The sequence below is a fragment of the Globicephala melas genome, chromosome 8 (genome assembly GCF_963455315.2).
Source record: "Globicephala melas chromosome 8, mGloMel1.2, whole genome shotgun sequence".
Classification (NCBI taxonomy): Eukaryota; Metazoa; Chordata; class Mammalia; order Artiodactyla; family Delphinidae; genus Globicephala; species Globicephala melas.
In genome coordinates, this window is record NC_083321.1 from 90,474,053 (window position 1) to 90,495,416 (window position 21,364).

Consider the following 21,364-nt stretch of genomic DNA (forward strand, 5'->3'; position numbering starts at 1 on the left):
TTCAAGACCTCCCCCAACATACCCTTTTTATTCAAAAGAACAGCCCTCCACATCCCTCCCCTAACAGATCCTGGCCTCCATCCACCCACATTAATCACTCCAACATGACCTGAGAACTTACTTAATGTCACTGACTAATCACTTTATTAAATGTCATTGCTCGTGATTGTGAAGACTTGTTTTGTTTCTCATCCCTGCCCATCTCCTCTGGACACCTATTCTCTTGAAAGGTAGAATTAGAGGCCCTGTTGTGCACTGTTTCTCTGCATCTCCATCAAGATCTCTCATTTTGAAATGGGATGCATTTCTGCAAAAGCAACAGATTGTCCCTGAAGTCCTCAGGAAGCAGGTACACTCAGCTCCTGACTTCCGTTGCTTCTCCCACTTTCCTCGGCAGAGGTTGGAAATATGGAAACTGAGCTATTTGCAAGCCGACATTTTGGGAGAGCATCCAGTTTTGTGGCCAAAACTGGATGAGTTAGGAGAGTATTGTGTCACCTATGGCCTGAGAGAGAAATCAAAAGTCAGCTATTTTTCACAATTACCAGAACCCAAATCCACCATGATCTTCTATCGTTTGTCTCATCAAGTTTAAATTTCTCTGCCTGACATCCAGAGCACCTCATGATGCAGTCTCGTGCATCGTGTCTATTACATCTCGAGAAGGACCTCAGACCAAGCCAGGAACCTCGTGATTTTTCCTTTGCACCAAAGGTCTTCATTGGTGCTATATCCTTGCCTTCTTCCTTGTCTCTCCATATACACTATCCAGGCCTCTTCAGAATTAATCATTCATTTATTAACCCCAAACTGATTTATTAAGCTTTTTTGGGTGCCAGGCACTGGGGACTGGTAACACAGAAGGTAAGGCCTTTGCCTTCAAGGTGTTATACGTAAGATCTTGTAGGTAAAGACTGACGTGTAAACAAAGAAGTTGATGAAAGTTTTGCCGTGGAAAAATGTCTGCTCTGGGAACAAGGCGGCATAAAGAATGGGGTGGCCAGGTATCTTTGCGGGGTCGGGAAGGAAAGGTTTCATAGCAGAGGTGGCTCTTGAGGTAGATTTTGGGAGAGGAGTGTTGTTTTCCACGTGGCTGGGCAGGGCTTAAGTTATGCATCTCTGGGAGCTGTGCCCAGGATGGGGCTGGGTTGGGGGTTCCACTTAAGTTATGCATCTCTGGGAGCTGTGCCCGGGATGGGGCTGGGTTGGGGGTTCCATCAGGGGCACCTATCATGCTGTCCCAGAGCCAGTCTGTGTAATGTGGGCATGAGTATGGTGTGTGTTTCCTAATCTAATGTTTAGGAGCCTCAGTGCGCCTATGCAAGGCATTATGTGAGACAATGAGGCTTATTTAACATTCGCTATGGGAAAAATAAGAGAAAATTAAAAGAGCAATTTTAGGAGGGAATAATTGTTTTCTATACACTATAATTACAACTGCTTGTAAATGCTGTTATCATAAACGAATTTGCGTTTTGGTGTTCTCTTAAATTCTCTCGGTAATGAACAGACACTCAAGGAAAGGGACTAATGTCTCCTTATAGAGAATCTGGGGTTGCACTGACCCCTGGCGTCTACCTTGAGCAGAGGCCTCTAACTGCCCAGAACTGTATATTAGGCTTCTTAATCTTCCTGTCCCTGGTTTCAGAAAGACCCAAGAATCCTTTAGGACCAGAAGTGAATCTTAGAATCTCAGCCTTCCTAGGCCTTCTTAGGTAATTTTCTAATATTTATCTTCAATTCTATTTCTCCTCTCGTGCTACTTCCACAAAAGCTGCCGTTTAGAATCTGAACGTCATTTTTGATGCTTCCTTTCTTCCCCACCATTCTCAAGTCCCCAAGCCAAGAGCTGCTCAATCACTGAGACCTACTGATCGTACCACCTACATAAACGCTACAATCCATCTGCTGCTTGAAATCAGGACACGGTCACCCTGCTTGGTTTGTAAGCAAAGATTTCCTGTCTGGCTTCCCTGCTCGAGACTTTCTGTCACCAGGGACATCCCATCTTAGCTCACTAAATTTATTCCTCAACTAACCTTTGATATGCTGGAAGGATTGCTATTAATTGCTTCTGGTAAATAACTGCATGAACTTATGTATGTCACTTGGGCAATCTCGTCATCTTATAAAATGAGGGTTTGGGAACAAGAAGAGGGGTTTTCTATCTTTTCACTCTGAGGACTTATACTATGAGTTCCCTCAGCACTCTGCCCTTTTCCCTTGTTTCAAAAAATCTCTTCTACCAAAATAAACTCTTTGATTAAAGAAAAGTTTATTTGTTATCCATCTTTTTTATCCATCAAAGACATATTTAACTGCTATTGGACATTTGGTAAGCGGAAGATCACTGATGTTACTGTAAAGAGCTAATCTAATTCCAGGCAAAGATAAAACAAAAAAATAAAAAAAACGCTGCTATTTTATCTAGACTGTGCACCCTTATCATGAGTATATGTAGCATTTCTGTTAGTCTTCTTGAAATACTGAGAGTACCACATAGCCTTGTATTATAGCCATTACAGATCCCTGTGATATAAAGGGATCTATTGAAAGAAATAACCACAAAGGTCACACTAGCTCTGAGATTCTAGGTTTCTCAATCTCTTATATCTTAAATCCCCCTTAGCATTCCCTACAGTGAACATAGCCCATTCTTTGCGGAGCACAGGCTCCGGATGCGCAGGCTCAGCGGCCATGGCTTACGGGCCCAGCCGCTCCGCGGTGTGTGGGATCATCCCGGACCGGGGCACGAACCCGCGTCCACTGAATCAGCAGGAGGACTCTCAACCACTGCGCCACCAGGGAAGCCCATAACTCATTCTTCTTTAATGGCATCTGGTCCATAAATAAATATTCCATCACCAATGTCAACTCTAATTAAAGTTGGGAGGTGTTGCTACTTGCAAATTGAGCATATATGTGGAGAGAACTTAGAACAAATTAATTTCACATACATTTAATGATTTCTTATTTAATGCATGGTAATTAAACATTTTTGGTAGCATATGAAGAGTCTAATTAATATTAATTTTTATATTGCCAAATCACATTTCTAATTTTTTTCTTTTTTGGTCCTTTAATATCTAAAAATTATCATTTTCCTTTGATGCTATGCCCCGTTCATCTTCCTTTTCTTCCTTATCATCATCTTCTCATCACTACCACCACTACAATGATACATTTACAGATAACTTCAGGCAAAGGCCTGTGTTCTCCAACCAAGCAGATCTCTGTACACACTATAGCTCCTATTTCCCCAAAGGGCAAATCTGGCTCATTAAAGGGTCAGACTATCCAAATTCTGCCTAGGCAACCTTACTGCTTTTGGATACATATATATGTCCCAAATATAATGTGTGATCCTTAATGGGCTCATAAGGACTGGTAACACAGAAGGCAAGGCCTTTGCCTTCAAGGTATTATACGTAAGATCTTGTAGGTAAAGACTGACGTGTAAAACAAAGAAGTTGATGAAAGTTTCGCAGTGGAAAAATGTCTGCTCTGGGAACAAGGTGGCATAAAGAATGGGGTGGCCAGGTCTCTTTGGGGAGTGGGGGGACAGCTATAAAGTAAATTTAAGAACAGTTGGAAAGTTTGAATATGGATGTATACTAGATAAAATTATTGTATTAATATTAAATTTTCTTGGTGTAATAATAGTATGGTAGTTCTATAGAAGAACATCCTTATTCTTGAAAAACATGTGCTGAAATACTCAGAGTGAACTGGTGTGATGTCTGCTACTTACTTTCAAATGTTCTTTTTAAAGAAAAAAAGAAAAAGGAAGGAAAGAAAGGGAAAAAAGGGGTGTGTGTGTGTGTGTGTGTGTGTGTGTGTGTCTACATACATTGTACACAGAGAGAGAAAGAAAATGTGGCAAAACGTTAGCAGTTGGTGAATCTGGGTGAAGGGTCTATGGGTGGTCATTATACCAGTTTCCTAACTTTTCTATAGGTTTGAAATTTTGGAAACACATGTTGGGAAAAAGAATCTTTTGGAATCACTTGGATACTACTGCTGTTGTAATTTCATACCCTTTTCCCCCTTAAAACCCCAATTACTCCTGCTGTTCTATTCTCAGGAGGCAACTTTCTCCTTGTATTCAGCCAGGATGGGCTGGGTTATGCTGCAATAACAATCTGAAGATCTCGGTAACTTAACCCATCAAAGCTTTCCTCCTCACTTGTGCTACATGGGCATTTCAGATCAGTGGGAGATTAAAGCCATCTTTGGGAACATCTCATGTACTCATTCTCACAATATAAAAGTTCTGTTTCTGAAGTGGACTTTTCCCCTTTATCCTCAAAGGAAAAGGCTTCTTTCCTCTTATTTAAAGATAACTGCTTCCTGTGAACTCTGGACCCATGTCTCCTGTGGAATTTTGCTTCCATGAGATCTCGCTGGTTCCTCCATCTCCGACAGCTTCAGTCTCTTTCTCTCCATGTGCTATAGTCTCCATATCTCAGAAAGTCCAGTGTTTGATCCTACCATACCTTCTAATTTCCCCTCTTCCTTTTTCCTGGTAAACTTTTCAAGCTTTTGTTCTTTTCAGGTGTTGTCACTTCCTGACATCCTAATCTTGGTTTTCATACAAGATGGTGTTTGCTCTCAAATTAGATTGAAATGCCTTCGTGCAGAACAAATAGCATTTTAACCCTCTGCTCCATCATTCTTGATCTCTGCTGTGTGGCACTATGGACAATTCTCTCATTTGTAATATTCTCCTCTACTTTGATCTTTGTATATCAGATTTTGGAGGTTCTGCTCTCATCCTCTGGAATTGCTCCTTATCTGTCTTCTCTAATGTTTCCTTTTTATCGTGTCTTCCTAAACATGAGGATTCTCTGGGGACCGTTTTAGCCCTTCTCCTTTGTCCCTCTAACCCCTTTCTCCAAGAGCTTGTTGACTATCACCTTCAGTACATCTCTCTTGTGTACATGCCCAGCCCTGATCTCACCACTACCATTTCAATCTCATTATCCCAACTGCTTATATGATAGGATTTTTTCCATTGGAGTGACTTTCCCATCACCTCAGACTGACACATTCTAACTTAAAGTCACCACATTTCTTATTTCCAAAGGCTTAATTTTCCCCCCAGAAGTACCATTTTTCTTCTGGTTTCCCAGTCTCGTAGACTGTTGGCAGGATTCTTTGACTTTTTCTTCTTCTCCATTTCTCATTTTTATTTCTAATACTCCCAGCCCTATCATTTTCCCTCAGATCCACCCTTTCCTCTTTGTTCTTGCAGATGCACCCTCATTAATGGAGCAGGGATCACTGAGTCTGTGATTCGGGCTTTCTACTTCTTGTTCTTGCTTACCCCCAAGCTACCTCTCATTCTGTTACCAAGCAAAACTTCTTCTATCACGACAATTCCTGGTACGAACTGGCAAGAAGCATCAAATCCAGATGCCTCAGCTCAGAATATAATTTGGTTTCATCCAACCTATTCTGCTGTCACTGACTCTGCTTCAATAATCTTGTAGCCAAGCCCTTCCAGATCCATTCCAGCCTCTCCTGCAAATGCTCTAAATCTTCTATTTGAGTTTTTCCCTCTCTTCACTCCTCTCTTCCCTTTGTTTCTACTTTTCATGATTTCTCTCCATTTTTTCTACCCTCTCCCCCTTCCTTCTTTCCCCTTCATTCTTTTCCTCATCCTCTTTTACTTTCCTGTCTGCTTTTCCAAATCTTAGCTTTTCTTTTTTAAAAATAAATTTATTTATTTTTGGCTGCATTGGGTCTTCATTGCTGTGGGCAGGCTTTCTCTAGTTGTGGAGAGCAGGGGCTACTCTTCGTTGTGGTACACAGGCTTCTCATTGCAGTGGCTTCCTTTGTTGCGGAGCACTGGCTCTAGGCGTGCGGGCTTCAGTACTTGTGGCATATGGGCTCAGTAGTTGTGGCTTGTGGACTCTAGAGCACAGGCTCAGTAGTTGTAGCGCATGGGCTTAATTGCTCCACGGCATGTGGGATCTTCCCGGACCAGCGATAGAACCCATGTCCTTGCATTGGCAGGCAGATTCTTAACCACTGCACCACTAGGGAAGTCCCTAGCTTTTCTTTAATATGTAATTTAGTTCTCTTCTCTTCCATGAAAGCATCTCTCACTGCTTGAGTTTACACTAGATTTTTCCTCCTCCCACAGTGACCAGAGTTAGTTGCAATTTGGTATAATAGTTAATTATTTAATATTTGTTATTCTTCTCCTTCCAACTAACTCACTAGCTCTTTGAAATTCTACACAGAAATCACCACAGTGTTGGGCACATGGCTGTGGTCAGTAGATACTTAGGATTTGATTGATTGATTTCTCTGAGATATAATTATGGTTTTTCATCCTCCTACTCTAGGGAGACTTACACCTGCCAATTTCTGAAAATACTTTTTCTCCTCAATCCCAAATGGACAACTCTGGCCCCTGAAAAGGTGGCTGGTGATTTCAAAGTTCCAGGGATTTCTCATTTCCTTGGAGAATCCACACCTGTTTTATTATACTGCTACTTAATCCTGTATTACAGAAACATTTACATTGTTTTTATGCCTTTTCATACTTACCTTTCCCATATTTTCTATCTTTGTGATTATGGTGATGAATAATAGTGCTTTCATTTACATTAACTCATTGTATCCTCTACCTAGCTCTTTTATGATTGGTAATATCATTAGACTGGTATTTTTGTAATCCAGCAAAAAAAAAAGAGTTTGAACTGGCTCAGAATCACACTAACAGAACTCAAATCCAGTTTTTTTCCCTTAAATTCAAAGGCTTTTACTCCTTCCATCACTTTAATTTCTTTCTAGTCTGGATGTCCCTCCTCTGGGCTTGCATAGTTTCCATCCACCAAAGCATGTAATGGCAGTGTCATCATTAATTTACAAATTGGTCTCCCCAGATTAGACTGTGAGCTTCCTGACTGTAGAGACCAGGTGTTATTTAATTTCTTATTTCCAGTGAATAGCACAGGACATGTTGTTTCAGTGTCTGAATTAAGGCATAAATGAATGAATGCATGAACAAAAGAGAATTGTGGCTTGTTCTGTTTCTGTCTGCTTTTTAGAGAACTTAGTCCAAGATGTCACATGACTGTGTACTCTCCGTGGTACATTGTACATGATTGTAAAAAAATTTGTGAAATTTCTTTCTCTTAAATCTCCTTACCTATCCCCTTTATCCCAGCAGACCAGTATCCTCAAAAACATAAAACTCACTGAAGTCTGTGGTCTTACGTATTTAAGACTCAGACAGTCTTGGGTTCACACCTTTCTTCTGTTGATTACTAGCTAGTTGAGCATCTGTGGACAAGTTGTTAATCTCTTAAGTTTCAATATCCTCATCTGTAAAATGGGCATGATAAAATTCATAGAGTTGGTGTGAGAAGTCAGTGGGATCATTTATTTGAAGCCCTCGGTATAAGTCCTGGAACATAATAACTTGCTTCATGAAAGTTAACAATTATTCTGGGGAAGAGTGATCAGTGTATTTCAGGAACCCCCTAGGCTATAACATAGGGCTCACCAACTGGAATTTTTCAGCTTCAAAACCACAGAGGTCTTTCCTTGGCCAAATGAAACCAGAGGATGTAGCCAATTCAAATAATTTGGCCCTAAACTCTACTTCCATTTGAATAATTCTGAGAAGTAAAGGGATAAGATAACCCTGACAGGTCCTTTTCAGCATCTCTAAGAACCTTACAGAGAGTTGGAACAAGAGGTTATTTGCCATTTATATTTGTAAGTGGGACCTTCCTGCCAGAGTCCTCCCCATCTATCTCCTATCATTACTGTGTTCCCAGAGTGCTTGCTTTGTGTGTGTGTGTGTGTGTGTGTGTGTGTGTGTGTCTGTTTTGTTTCCTTAATGACATGAGCTGCTGCTACCAGGTGTCCAGAGACATTGATATAAAGCATCACTTTTAGGTACTGGTGAAAGATATTTAGCACATATGCAAATCCATCTCCTGGCACAGAGAGCCATATACATAGAGTTATCACATTAATGCTGTTTATCACCAAGCATGGGGGTTTGGATTTAGAGGAAAGGTGGCCTCCACACAAATTATCTCAGTTTTACTGTATCTCTGAGAAGAAAAATGGTGGCCATTTCCTTCATCAAAAAGCACTGCCCTAGCCAGTCCATTTTATCGGTGAGCAAACTGAGGTCACCACACACAAACCTCGTTTGAATGGGCTCTGGTTTGGAGAGGGCCTGGAGAGGGCCCAGAGAGGGCTGTGGCCAATGTCTTGCACTCATATTGAACTGGAAAGAGAGTGATCTTTGGCATCAGAAAGAAAGACCTAGGTTCAAATCCTAGCTCCACTGGTGAGTAAACTTCAGCAAATTGTTCATTTTTTCCTAAACCTTGGTTTTCTCTTCTATTTGATAAGGACAGTGATACCTCTCAGGATAATTCAATTATTCATCCACTTTACTTATGCTTATTAAAGACATATTAGGCACCAGGCTCTGATATTATAAGAATGAAATGATATTACAGGTGTGAGTTTCTGACCAAATGCTAAACTTACGGTGAAAACTCAATGAAAGTTCTTTCTCCTCTCAAGCCTCATGGCTTCAACTGACCTTTCTCTAGGGAAGAATTCATCCCCATCCCCCCATTTGAGAATGAGTCAGACCTGGAGTATTTGCAGACTGACTTCAATCCCTTTCTCCCCCACGTTTCCCTTCAGCCCCCAGAACTTTCCCGCGGGGCTCTTGGGACTAGAATACCCCACTCACTGTGACAGATGGTCTTGGAGGGGAGAGAAATCTGACACTCCAGGCCCTAAATGACAGCACACGGATATTCAAAATGATCTTGTTCAGACTAGATAAAGGCGACTTGTCAAAAGGGGACAGGTCGCTTTAGCAGCAGCTCATGGGAAGTCTGACAAGGGAACACTTCCACCCATTCTTGGGCCAAGTGGTGGCTCTTCTCAAGGATGAGAAAGATGCCAGGGTCACAGGGAGATAGAAAGTCCGGGAAACAGACCAAATAGAAGGCAAGATCACCTGAAAGTGAGAATGACTCAGGCAGTATAATCAAATATTTCATCCTCTTGAGGGCTCACTCCCACCTTACACTTTGCTCTGAGTGCCTTCTCCACCATGGCGCAAAGATGACCTTCTTCCCCACCAACAGCCTCCACATCTGATGCTTGTTAGTGCCCTGCTTCTCTTTCCACTGTGGCCTCAGCCATGGCAACAAGTACAGGGAAATATAACAACATAATCCTCTTCATACCATTCAGTCCCCAAAGATCCTTACTGAGAATTCTCCACTTATCTGGTCATTAGATCTAATTAAATCCCTCCAACTTAGAGCACTGATGAGTGGCACTACTTTCTCTCACCAATTAAAAGAGAAGAGATTAAAGAATTCCCTCGACACTTTGTCCTTGTGAGGGTGGTGGCAGGGGAAGAGGCAGGGAAGGAACACAAAATGCTGTCCTTTATCTCTGAAGATGGTGCTGATATAATGTGGGTTCCTGCCAAAAAAAATGTACTCTTTGCATGGCTTACCCAGCTGTGACCATGAACATGCATTAAGGAGTCTGTTGTCCTTTATAGAAATATCTACCTCTTTCCAAAGATGGTTTGAACAGCTTGCACAAAGGACACCTACAATAATAGAAATCAAAGAGGGAAACCAAGATTGAAGAAGGGCATTATCAAACATATTAATCCAAAGGATTAATTGCATATTATTGCAATTAACAGAAAATCTAATTGGAACTTCCTGGTAGCTAAGGCAAAAAAGGAAACATGGCAAATTACCATAGCTCTCATCATTTAAAACAGGGAAGTGCACTTCCCCACTATCCCCTATTCTTAGGGCATAAAAAAAAAATGTCCTGGTTCTAAATTCTGAAAGAACGTGGGGCTTATTTTAGAAGACGTTGCATGATAGACAGTGTATTGAACATTGTCTCACATTTGACAAGCAAGGTGCTGAACGTCCAGGGCTTCAGAATAGTGTTTTCTTCTGTGAAGGGTTAAGTTGCCCACATAGGGCTCCAATGGTGACCTTAGCTTTATTATTTGGTACAGTATTCTATCAGAAGAGATCATGTCAACTCACGGGTTTAAGCAGGGGTGGGAGGGAAGGCCACTGATTCCTATCACGTCTGACTCCCCAACAAGGTCCTTCTGAAAAAGTATCCCAACTCTTTGCCCCTATAAAACAGACCTGCCTTCTCTGCCCAACCCCACTGACATGTTTGCTCATTAAGATAGTCATCAGACAGAAACAGGGGTTCAGCACTTTGAAGAGCAGAGGTTGAGGGGTTTCACCCCTTGTAGACCAGTGTAATCTTCTGTCTCCCTTCACCACGGCATTACTGAGCCAGAGCGGGCTCCTCTCCTTCTTCTCCTGACTTTTCAGAGTGCTATTTGGGGAGAACATACATCTCTTTCGAGCCCTCTCTCGTATTCAAAGTAGAATTGACTTTGGTGTGGTTGAAAGGATTGGAAGGCAGTGGGGCATGGAGGCAGAGGAATGAATAAAGTGATCTCAGGCTCACTAACCCTGAGATTCACTCTCTGCCATGAAAATATAGGGGAGCTGGGCTTCCTCTCAAGCACAGGTCCACGGGGAAGCACATTTCTGCCAAAGAGATACCTTAGTGCACAACTTCCTCTGTTCTCATCCCAGACTCCTTCAAAAGAGACTCCAAAAGAGAGTTTTGGGTTCAAGGTCAAGCTCACACCCTGTGTACCCCACTGCATCCTGAGCACTCACAGATCTTCCTCTGGCTCTCTGCATCCCCAGACCCACTCAAAGGAATGTATCTTTAAGATGTTTCCAGATAAGAGCTCCCCCTTTGCCCTTGACTCAACAAAGGACTCCCTTCTGGAGAGCTGCCCTTTTTTCTCTTCTCCTGTTTCTAGCTCCAATGTTGGTCACCCCCTGACTTGACCTCTTACCCTGGAATCCTGGATTTCTCCCTGCACTTTTGACTAGCTCCCTGTTGCTCTTTGTGTGATTACCAGATACTGCTCTACAGTCCTTGAAACTGCCTCCTGGCTGCCCATCCAAACCTGAAGCCTAGCGGTTTCTCTCCTTACTAACCAAACCCTGCTGAGGCCAAGCCCGATGCGCCAGTGCAGGTTTCTGATACCAAGTCCGGGGCTCTTTTCATGCCCCAGAGGCTGCCACCTGTTCTCGATCACTGAGACCAGGAGGAAGCAAAACAAGATGAAACTACAGGGGAGAGGGGACACTTGTGAAACCTGGCCTTGACTATTTTTACTTCAAGTGCACTCTCCACCTCCAGCCAAAGCCCTCTGAAACTTCTTGTGTTAGTCCCTTGAACGCAGTTGTTTCTTTTCATGGTGATTTTAGCGGAGAATTTGAAAAGTATTTGTGGAGATGAGAATAGAGCTAGTCACAGTTCTCCTGAACCAAAGAGCATGGATTTGGTTTTCCCAGGACCGTTGGCCCTGACAGCCACTCTTCCTGTGTCCTTTGGATTCTCCTGTGCCCCTTAGCCTTCATTACTAAACTGGGACTAGGGGCTTATTTTGTGTGTGAGCTTTTAATGAGACTACGTATGTTGAGTGTTCTCAGCACAGCAGAACGTGTACCCGCGGGGCCCCCTAGAGGTCAGGTCCCTTTCCCTCTGCCCCTACCCCCCTTCTTCCTGCCCGCTCCCTGGCCTTTCTCCTTGCCTTCCCCAAGCTCAAACTTGTGCAGAGAAGGTTGCCAGGCCGGTTGTAGTAGGAGCCTCATTTCCAAAGGGGGCGCTCTGAGATCAGGAAAAAGGCCTTTGGGGACCTTGAACATGTGTCTGCGAGGACTGCATGCTGGTACCTATGGCTGGATATTTAAAAAATGACTTTTATGAAATCTTTGCCTTGATATGCTATCAATTTTTCCAGATGCCTTTTCAATATCTGTCTACAGAACTGTATGAAATTATAGTAAGTCCTACAGCTGGGAGGATGACGATATGGCAGCTGGAGACAGACATCTCTGGCTCTGATGAAATGAGGTAGATTCTCCCGGTAGTAGGTCCACTCTGGTGGGATGCCGAACTATGGGTCTCCTGAATGCAGGCCTCTGGGGCACTGACAGCTGTTGCCCCGTCTGTCTCGCCCTTCCTCTCCACTTCCCTCTAGGTCTGTGCCTCCCAGGCAGGAAACAGAACCAGACTTTCGGCTTTGGGGCAGTGCAGGGTGAGAGCCTGGCCTGGGTTTGCCTCCCTCTGCTTGACCCAGGTCCTTCAAGGTGGGGGAAGAGAGAATGAGGATCTGAACAGCTCATTCTAAGCCCTCCTGGACTGGAGAAGGGAGAAAGCTGTTATAGGAGGCTAAGCGGACACCTCCACGGGATCCGACCACTCACTTCTCTCCATTTATTACCTTTCAGGTGTGCAGGGCACCATGAGAAACAACTGAGAGACTACAGCTGCTTTAAACCAAGCATCTGGGGTAGGGCGTCACTGAGCTCCTGGGGAAGAGGTGCTGAGAAAGGTGAATAGTGCCTGGCACGTGGGAATGCCTGAGTGGATAGGCATCTGAAATCAACCCAAAGCTTTCCCTCTTGTGGGTCTTTGTCTCCCTATCTGGGAGGACCCAGGCTTTGAAGGAGAAGCCCCACTAGGAGAGAGCCTTGGAGGACCCGGAAGTACTCGCCAGTCCTTGTCTCCATTCTGGCCGAGGCCTCAGAGCACCGGGGACCGCACAGCAGCTTCTGGAATGGGGAGGTGCAAGGTTGCTCCTCTGGCGGCCACGCTAGCGGCTCGGGGAACCCAGGAGAAGGAAGGTCCTAAGCATGTGTTACGACAACCTGCGTGCTGCAGTTTACCAGCGCTTGTCATCTTGTCGGTTTTGTCCACCTGCTAAGCCTGTTTCCAATGAGCACTCTGGAGTGGGAGGTGGCCGACCTCACATCGGAACCGATAACAGACGGCCTTGCGTGAAGCGCAGGAGGTTAAGAGGCTTTTCTTTGCTGTTGTGGAGAGACCTCTGGCTCGAGGCAATGCTCCCCGAGGGCACTGGAGATAGTGTCAATTACAAAACAGTCCTTCAAGCCTCGAGCTGGGTGGCTGTGGGGTCTGCCTGAAGATGGGTGTGCACATGTCCAGAAAGGAGCTTGGTGCACAGAGCAGGTGGGCGAGGCCCCCAGTAGGCCTGCTTCTTCCCTTCCCCCTTAACTCACTGTAAAGTACTGTAATCTGTCAAGATGACGTCACCCTCGAGGACAATTGTGTCCTCTTCCAGGTGGTCCTATGTAAGGGGAGTGGTCTTTTCCCCCTCTGCCATATTAGTATGTCAGTCTCAACACCAATTCCTTGAACCCTCTACCGCATAGATCACAATCCTTTCTTGGTTCACAGCATCTTTGGTCTCACTAGTTTTTATGGTACCTGGAGGCCAAAAGAACTAACAGTTCCATTTTGTAAGTAGCTAGGGTCAAACAACGTAATAAGTATTAATGTCCTAAGAACGTAATAACAATTTGAAAAAATACAAAAGAAAGGGAAAAACATTTTTATTTTGTTCTTTTTGTTTTTTTGAAAAAATTTTGAGAATTTTATTTTATTTTTTATACAGCAAGTTTGTTGTTGGTCTTTGTTTTTTCTTTTCAAATTCATGTCCTTAGATTGATTGATCGATTGATTGATTGATTTTTAACATCTTTATTGGAGTACAATTGCTTTACAATGGTGTGTTAGTTTCCGATTTATAACAAAGTGAATCAGCTATACATATACATATATCCCCATACCTCTTCCCTCTTGGGTCTCCCTCCCTCCCACCCTTCCCATCCCACCCCTCTAGGTGGTCACAAAGCACTGAGCTGATCTTCCTGTGCTATGCGGCTGCTTCCCATTGGCTATCGGTTTTACATTTGGTAGTGTATATATGTACATACCACTCTCTCACTTTGTCCCAGCTTATCCTTCCCCCTCCCTGTGTCCTCAAGTCCATTCTCTACTAGGTCTGCTTCTTTATTCCCATCCTGCCCCTGGGTTCTTCATGACCTTTTTTTGTGTTTTTTTTTTTTTTTTTTTTTAGATTCCATATATATGTGTTAGCATATTGTATTTGTTTTTCTCTTTCTGACTTACTTCACTCTGTATGACAGACTCTAAGCAAATCCACCTCACTACAAATAACTCAATTTCTTTTCTTTTGATGGCTAAGTTATATTCCATTGCATATATATGCCACATCTTTATTCATTCATCTGTCGATGGACACTTAGGTTGCTTCCATGTCCTTGCTACTGTAAATAGAGCTGCAATGAACATTGTGGTACATGACTCTTTTTGAATTATGGTATTCTCAGGGTATATGCCCAGTAGTGGGATTGCTAGGTCGTATGGTAGTTCTATTTTTAGCTTTTTAAGAAACCTTCATACTGTTCTCCATAGTGGCTGTATCAATTTACATTCCCACCAACAGTGCAAGAGGGTTCCCTTTACTCCACACCATCTCCAGCTTTATTGTTTGTAGATTTTTGATGATGGCCATTCTGACTGGTGTGAGGTAAAACCTTATTGTGCTTTTGATTTACATTTCTCTAATGATTAGTGATGTTGAGCATTCTTTCATATGTTTGTCGGCAATCTGTATATCTTCGTTGGAGAAAGTCTGTTTAGGTCTTCTGTCCATTTTTGGTTTGAGTTTTTTGTTTTTTTGATATTGAGCTGCATGAGCTGCTTGAAAATTTGGAGATTAATCCTTTTTCAGTTGCTTCATTTGCAAATATTTTCTCCCATTCTGAGGGTCGCCTTTTCATCTTGTTTATGGTTTCCTTTGCTGTGTGAAAGCTTTTAAGTTTCATTAGGTCCCATTTGTTTATTTTTGTTTTTATTTCCATTTCTCTGGGAAGTGGGTCAAAAAGGATCTTGCTGTGATTTATGTCATAGAGTGTTCTGCCTGTGTTTTTCTCTAAGAGTTTTATAGTGTCTGGCCTTACATTTCAGTCTTTAATCCATTTTGAGTTTATTTTTGTGTATGGTGTTAGGGAGTGCTCTAATTTCATTCTTTTACATGTAACTGTCCAGTTTTCCCAGCACCATTTATTGAAGAGGCTTTCTTTTCTCCACTGTATATTCTTGCCTTCTTTATCAAAGATAAGGTGACCATATGTGCATGGGTTTATCTCTGGGCTTTCTATCCTGTTCCATTGATCTATATTTCTGTTTTTGTGCCAGTACCATACTATCTTTACTACTGTAGCTTTGTAGTATAGTCTGAAGTCAGGGAACCTGATTCCTCCAGCTCCATTTTTCTTTCTCAAGATTGCTTTGGCTATTCGGGCTCTTTTGTGTTTCCATACAAATTGTGAAATTTTTTGTCCTAGTTCTGTGAAAAATGCCATTGGTAGTTTGATAGGGATTGCATTGAACCTGTAGATTGCTTTGGGTAGTATAGTCATTTTCACAATGTTGATTCTTCCAATCCAAGAACATGGTATAACTCTCTATCTGTTTGTATCATCTTTAATTTCTTTCATCAGTGTCTTATAGTTTTCTGCATATGGGTCTTTTGTCTCCTTAGGTAGGTTTATTCCTAGGTATATTATTCTTTTTGTTTCAATGGTAAATGGGAGTGTTTCCTTAATTTCTCTTTCAGATTTTTTCATCATTAGTGTATAGGAATGCAAGGGATTTCTGTGCATTAATTTTGTATCCTGCTACTTTACCAAGTTCACTGATTAGCTCTAGTAGTTTTCTGGTAGCATCTTTAGGATTCTCTATGTATAGTATCATGTCATCTGCAAACAGTGACAGTTTTGCTTCTTCTTTTCCAATTTGGACTTTTTCTTTCTTTTTCTTCTCTGATTGCTGTGGTTAACAATTCCAAAACTATTTTGAATAATAGTGTAGAGAGTGGGCAACCTTATCTTGTTCTGGATCTTAGTGGAAATGGTTTCAGTTTTTCACCATTGAGAATGATGTTGGCTGTGGGCTTGTCTTATATGGCCTTTATTATGTTGATGTAAGTTCCCTGTATGCCTACTTTCTGGAGGGTTTTTATGATATATCAGTGTTGAGTTTTGTTTGAAAGCTTTTTTGCATCTATTGAGATGATCATATGGTTTTTATCCTTCAGTTTTAACCTTCAATATGGTGTATCACATTGATTGATTTGCGTATATGGAAGAATCCTTGCATTCCTTCATTTAAAGCTTGTGTTCCTTATTTATTTTCATTTTGGATGATCTGTCCATTGGTGAAAGTGTGGTATTAAACTCCCCTACTATGGTTGTGTTACTGTCAATTTCCCCTTTTATGGTTGTTAGCATTTCCCTTATGGATTAAGGTGCTCCTATGTCAGGTGCACAAGAATCCTTGCATTCCCACTTGATCATGGTCTATGATCCTTTCATTGTGCTGTTGGATTCTGTTCGCTAGTAGGATTTTTGCATCTATGTTGATCAGTGATATTGGCCTGTAGTTTTCTTTGTTTGTGACATCTTTTTCTGTTTTTGGTATCAGGGTGATGGTGGCTTCATAGAATGATTTTGGGAGAGTTCCTTCCTCTGCTATATTTTGCAGGACTTTGAGAAGGATAGGTGATAGCTCTTCTCTAAATGTTTGATGGAATCCGTCTGTGAAGCCATCTGGTCCTGGGCTTTTTTTTATTGGAAGATTTTCTTCTTTTTTTTTTTTTGCGGTACACCTGCCTCTCACTGTTGTGGCCTCTCCCGTTGCAGAGCACAGGTTCCAGACGCACAGACCCAGCATCCAGGGCTCACGGACCCAGCCACTCCACGGCATGCGGGATCCTCCTGGACCAGGACACAAACCCGTGTCCCCTACATCCGCAGGTGGACTCTCAACCACTGCGCCACCAGCGAAGCCCATGTTGGAAGATTTTTAATCACAGTCTCAATTTCAGTGCTTGTGATTGGTCTGTTTATATTTTCTGTATCTTCCTGGTTCAGTCTTGGAAGGTTTTGTTTTCCTAAGAACTTGTCCATTTCTTCCAGGGTGTCCATTTTATTGGCATAAAATTGCTTGTAGTAATCTCTCATGATTCTTTGTATTTCTGCAGTGTCAATTTTTACTTCTATGTCTTCATTTCTAATTCTGTTGATTTGAGTCTTCTCCCTTTTTTTTCTTGGTGAGTCTGGTTAATGGTTTATCAATTTTGTTTATCTTCTTAAAAATCAGCTTTTAGTTTTATTTTTCTTTGCTCTTGTTTCCCCTCATTTCTTTTTCATTTATTTCTGATCTGATCTTTATGATTTCTTTTCTTCTGCTAACTTTGTGTTTTTTTGTTCTTCTTTCTCTGATTTTATGTGTGAGGTTAGGTTGTTTATTTGAGATGTTTCTTGTTTCCTGAGGTAGGATTATACTGCTATAAACTTCCTTCTTCGAACTGCTTTTGCTGTATCCCATAGGTTTTGGGTCATCGTGTTTTCATTGTCATTTTTTTCTAGGTTTTTTCTTTTATTTCTTCTTTGATTTCTTCAGTGATCTCTTGGTTATTAAGTAGTGTATTTAGCCTTCATGTGTTTGTATTTTTTACAGACTCTTTTCTGTAATTGATATCTAGTCTCATAACGTTGTGGTCAGAAAAGACACTTGATACGATTTCAATTTTCTTAAATTCACCAAGGCTTGATTTGTCACCCAAGATATGATCTATCCTGGAGAATGTTCCATAAGCACTTGAGAATAAAGTGTATTCTGTTGTTTTTGGATGGAATGTCCTATAAATATCAATTAAGCCCATTTTGTTTAATGTATCATTTAAAGCTTGTGTTCCTTATTTATTTTCATTTTGGATGATCTGTCCATTGTTGAAAGTGTGATATTAAACTCCGCTACTATGGTTGTGTTACTGTCAACTTCCCCTTTTATGGCTGTTAGCATTTGCCTTATGTATTAAGGTGCTCCTATGTCAGGTGCATAAATATTTACAATTGTTATATCTTCTTGGATTGATCCCTTGATCATTATAGTGCCCTTCTTTGTCTCTTGTAATAGTCTTTATTTTAAAGTCTATTTTTTCTGATATGAGAATTGCTACTCCAGCATTCTTTTGATTTCCATTTGCATGGAATATTTTTTTTGATCCCCTCACTTTCAGTCTGTATGTGTCCCTAGGTCTGAAGTGGGTCTCCTGTGGACAGCATATATATGGGTCTTGTTTTTGTTATCCATTCAGCCAGTCTATTTCTTTTGGTTGGAACATTGAATCCATATATATATATATATATATATATATATATATATATATATATATATATTTTGTGTGTGTGTGTGTGTGTGGTGTGTGTGTGTGTGTGTGTGTGTGTGTGTGTGTGTGTGGTATGCAGGCCTCTCACTGTTGTTGTCTCTCCCATTGCAGAACATAGGCTCCAGACACACAGGCTCAGTGGCCATGGCTCATGGGCCCAGCCGCTCCACCGCACATGGGATCTTCCTGGACCGGGGCACGAACCCGTGTCCCCTGCATCAGCAGGCGGACTCTCAACCACTGCCCCACCAGGGAAGCCCCTAATCCGTTTACATTTAAGGTAGTTATCGATACGCATGTTCCTATTACCATTTTCTTAATTATTTTGGGTTTGTTATTGTAGGTCTTTTCCTTCTCTTGTGTTTCCTGCCTAGAGAAGTTCCTTTAGCATTTGTTGTAAAGCTGGTTTTGTGGTGTTGAATTCTCTTAGCTTTTGCTTGTCTGCAAGGTTTTAATTTCTCCCTCAAATCTGAATGAGATCCTTGCTAGGTAGAGTAATCTCAGTTGTAGGTTTTTACCTTTCATCATTTTAAATATGTTCTGCCACTCTCTTCTGGCTTGCAGAGTTTCTGCTGAACAATCAGCTGATAACCTTATGGGGAATCCCTTTTATGTTACTTGCTGCTTTTTCCTTGCTGATTTTAATTTTTCTTTGTATTTAATTTTTGATAGTTTGATTAATATGTGTCTTGGAGTGTTTCTCCTTGGATTTATCCTGTATGGGACTCTCTGTGTTTCCTGGATTTGATTAACTATTTCCTTTCCTATATAGGGAAGTTTCCAACTATAATCTCTTCAAATATTTTCTCAGTCTCTTTCTTTTTTGCTTCCTCTTCTGGGACCCCTACAATTCCAATGTTGGTGCTTTTAATGTGGTTCCAGAGGTCTCTGAGACTGTTCTCAATTCTTTTCATTCTTTTATCTTTATTCTGCTCTGTGGTAGTTATTTCCACTATTTTATCTTCCAGGTCCCTTATCCATTCTTCTGCCTCAGTTATTCTGCTATTGATTCCTTCTAGAGAATTTTTAATTTCATTTATTGGGTTGTTCATCACTGTTTGTTTGCTCTTCTTCTAGGTTCTTGTTAAATGTTTCTTATATTTTCTCCATTCTAGTTCCAAGATTTTGGATCATCTTTACTATCATTACTCTGAATTCTTTTTCAGGTAGACTGCTATTTCCTCTTCATTTGTTTGGTGTGGTGGGTTTTTACCTTGCTCCTTCATCTGCTGTTTGTTTGTCTGTCTTCTCATTTTGCTTAAGTTACTGCATTTGGGGTCTCTTTCTCACAGGCTGTATGCTCATAGTTCCTGTTGTTTTTGGTGTCTGCCCCCAGTGGCTAAGGTTGGTTTAGTGGGTTTTGTAGGATTCCTGGTGGAGGAGACTAGTGCCTGTGTTCTGGTGGATGAGGCTGGATCTTGTCTTTCTAGTGGGCAGGACCACGTCCAAAGATGTATTTTGGGGTGTCTGTGACCCCAAACACAAATTATCATGATATTAGGCAGTCTCTCTGCTTATGGGTGGGGTTGTGTTCCTGTCTTGCTAGTTGTTTGGCATAGGGTGTCCAGCACTGTAACTTGCTGGTCATTGAGTGGAGCTGGGTCTTATCGTTGAGATGGAGATCTCTGGGAGAGCTTTTGCCATTTGATATCATGTGGAGCCAGGAGGTCTCTGGTCTACCAATGTCCTGAATTTGGCTCTCCCACCTCAGAGACACAGGCCTGACACCCAGCCAGAACACCAATATCCTGTCAGCCACACGTCTCAGAAGAAAAGTGGGAAAAAAAGAAAGAAAGAAAGAAAAAATAAAATAAAGTTATTAAAATAAAAGTAATTATTAAAAATTAAAAAGCAATAAAAAAAGGAAAAAAAGAAAGAAGAGAGCAACCAAAGCATAAAACAAATCCACCAATGATAACAAGTGCTAAAACTATACTAAAAAAAGAAAAAAGAAAAAAAGACAGACAGAACCCTAAGACAAATGGTAAAAGCAAAGCTATACAGACAAAATCACACAAAGAAGCATACACATACACACTTGCAAAAAGAGAAGAAGGAAAAAATATATATATATCGTTGCTCCCCAAGTCCACCATCTCAATTTTGGGTTGATTCATTGTCTTTTCAGGTATTCCACAGATGTAGCATACATCAAGTTGATTGTGGAGATTTAATCCGCTGCTCCTGAGGTTGCTGGGAAAAATTTCCCTTTCTCTTCTTTGTTCGCTCAGCTCCTGGGGTTCAGCTTTGGATTTGGACCTGCCTCTGCGTGTAGGTCCCCTGAGGGCATCTGTTCTTTGCTCAGACAGGATGGAGTTAAAGGAGCAGCTGATTAGGGGGCTCTGGCTCCCTCAGGTGGGGGGGGGGGGGAGGAGTATGGATGCTGGGTGAGCCTGCAGCGGCAGAGGCTGACGTGACTTTGCACTAGCCTGAGGCGCACCATGTGTTCCCCTGGGGAAGTTTTCCCTGGATCGTGGGACCCTGGCAGTGGCGGGCTACACAGGCTCCCAGGAGGGGAGATGTGGATAGTGACCTGTGCTTGCACAAGTCACACAGCTTTTTGGTGGCTGCAGCAGCAGCCTTAGAATCTCATGCCCATTTCTGGTGTTCGCACTGATTGCCGCAGTTCGCACCCATCTCTGGAGCTCATTTAGGCAGTGCTCTGAATCTCCTCTCCTCCTGCACCCTGAAACAATGGTCTCTTGCCTCTTAGGCAGGTCCAGACTTTCCTGGACTCCCTCCCGGCTAGCTGTGGCGCAGTAGCCCCCTTCAGGCTGTGTTCACGCAGCCAACCACAGTCCTCTTCCTGGGTTCTGACCTCTGAAGCCCGAGCCTCCGCTCCAAGCCCCCACCCGCCCCAGCGGATGAGCAGACAAGCCTCTCAGGCTGGTGAGTGTTGGTTGGCACTGATCCTCTGTGCGAGAATCTCTCTGCTTTGCCCTCCACACCCCTGTTGCTGTGCTCTCTTCTGTGGCTCTGAAGCTTCCCCCCTCCACCACCCGCAGTCTCTGCCTGCGAAGTGGCTTCCTAGTGTGTGGAAACCTTTCCTCCTTCACAGCTCCCTCCCACTGGTGCAAGTCCTGTCCTTATTCCTTTGTCTCCGTTTTTTATTTTTTCTTTTGCCCTACCCAGGTACAGGGGAGTTTCTTGCCTTTTGGGAAG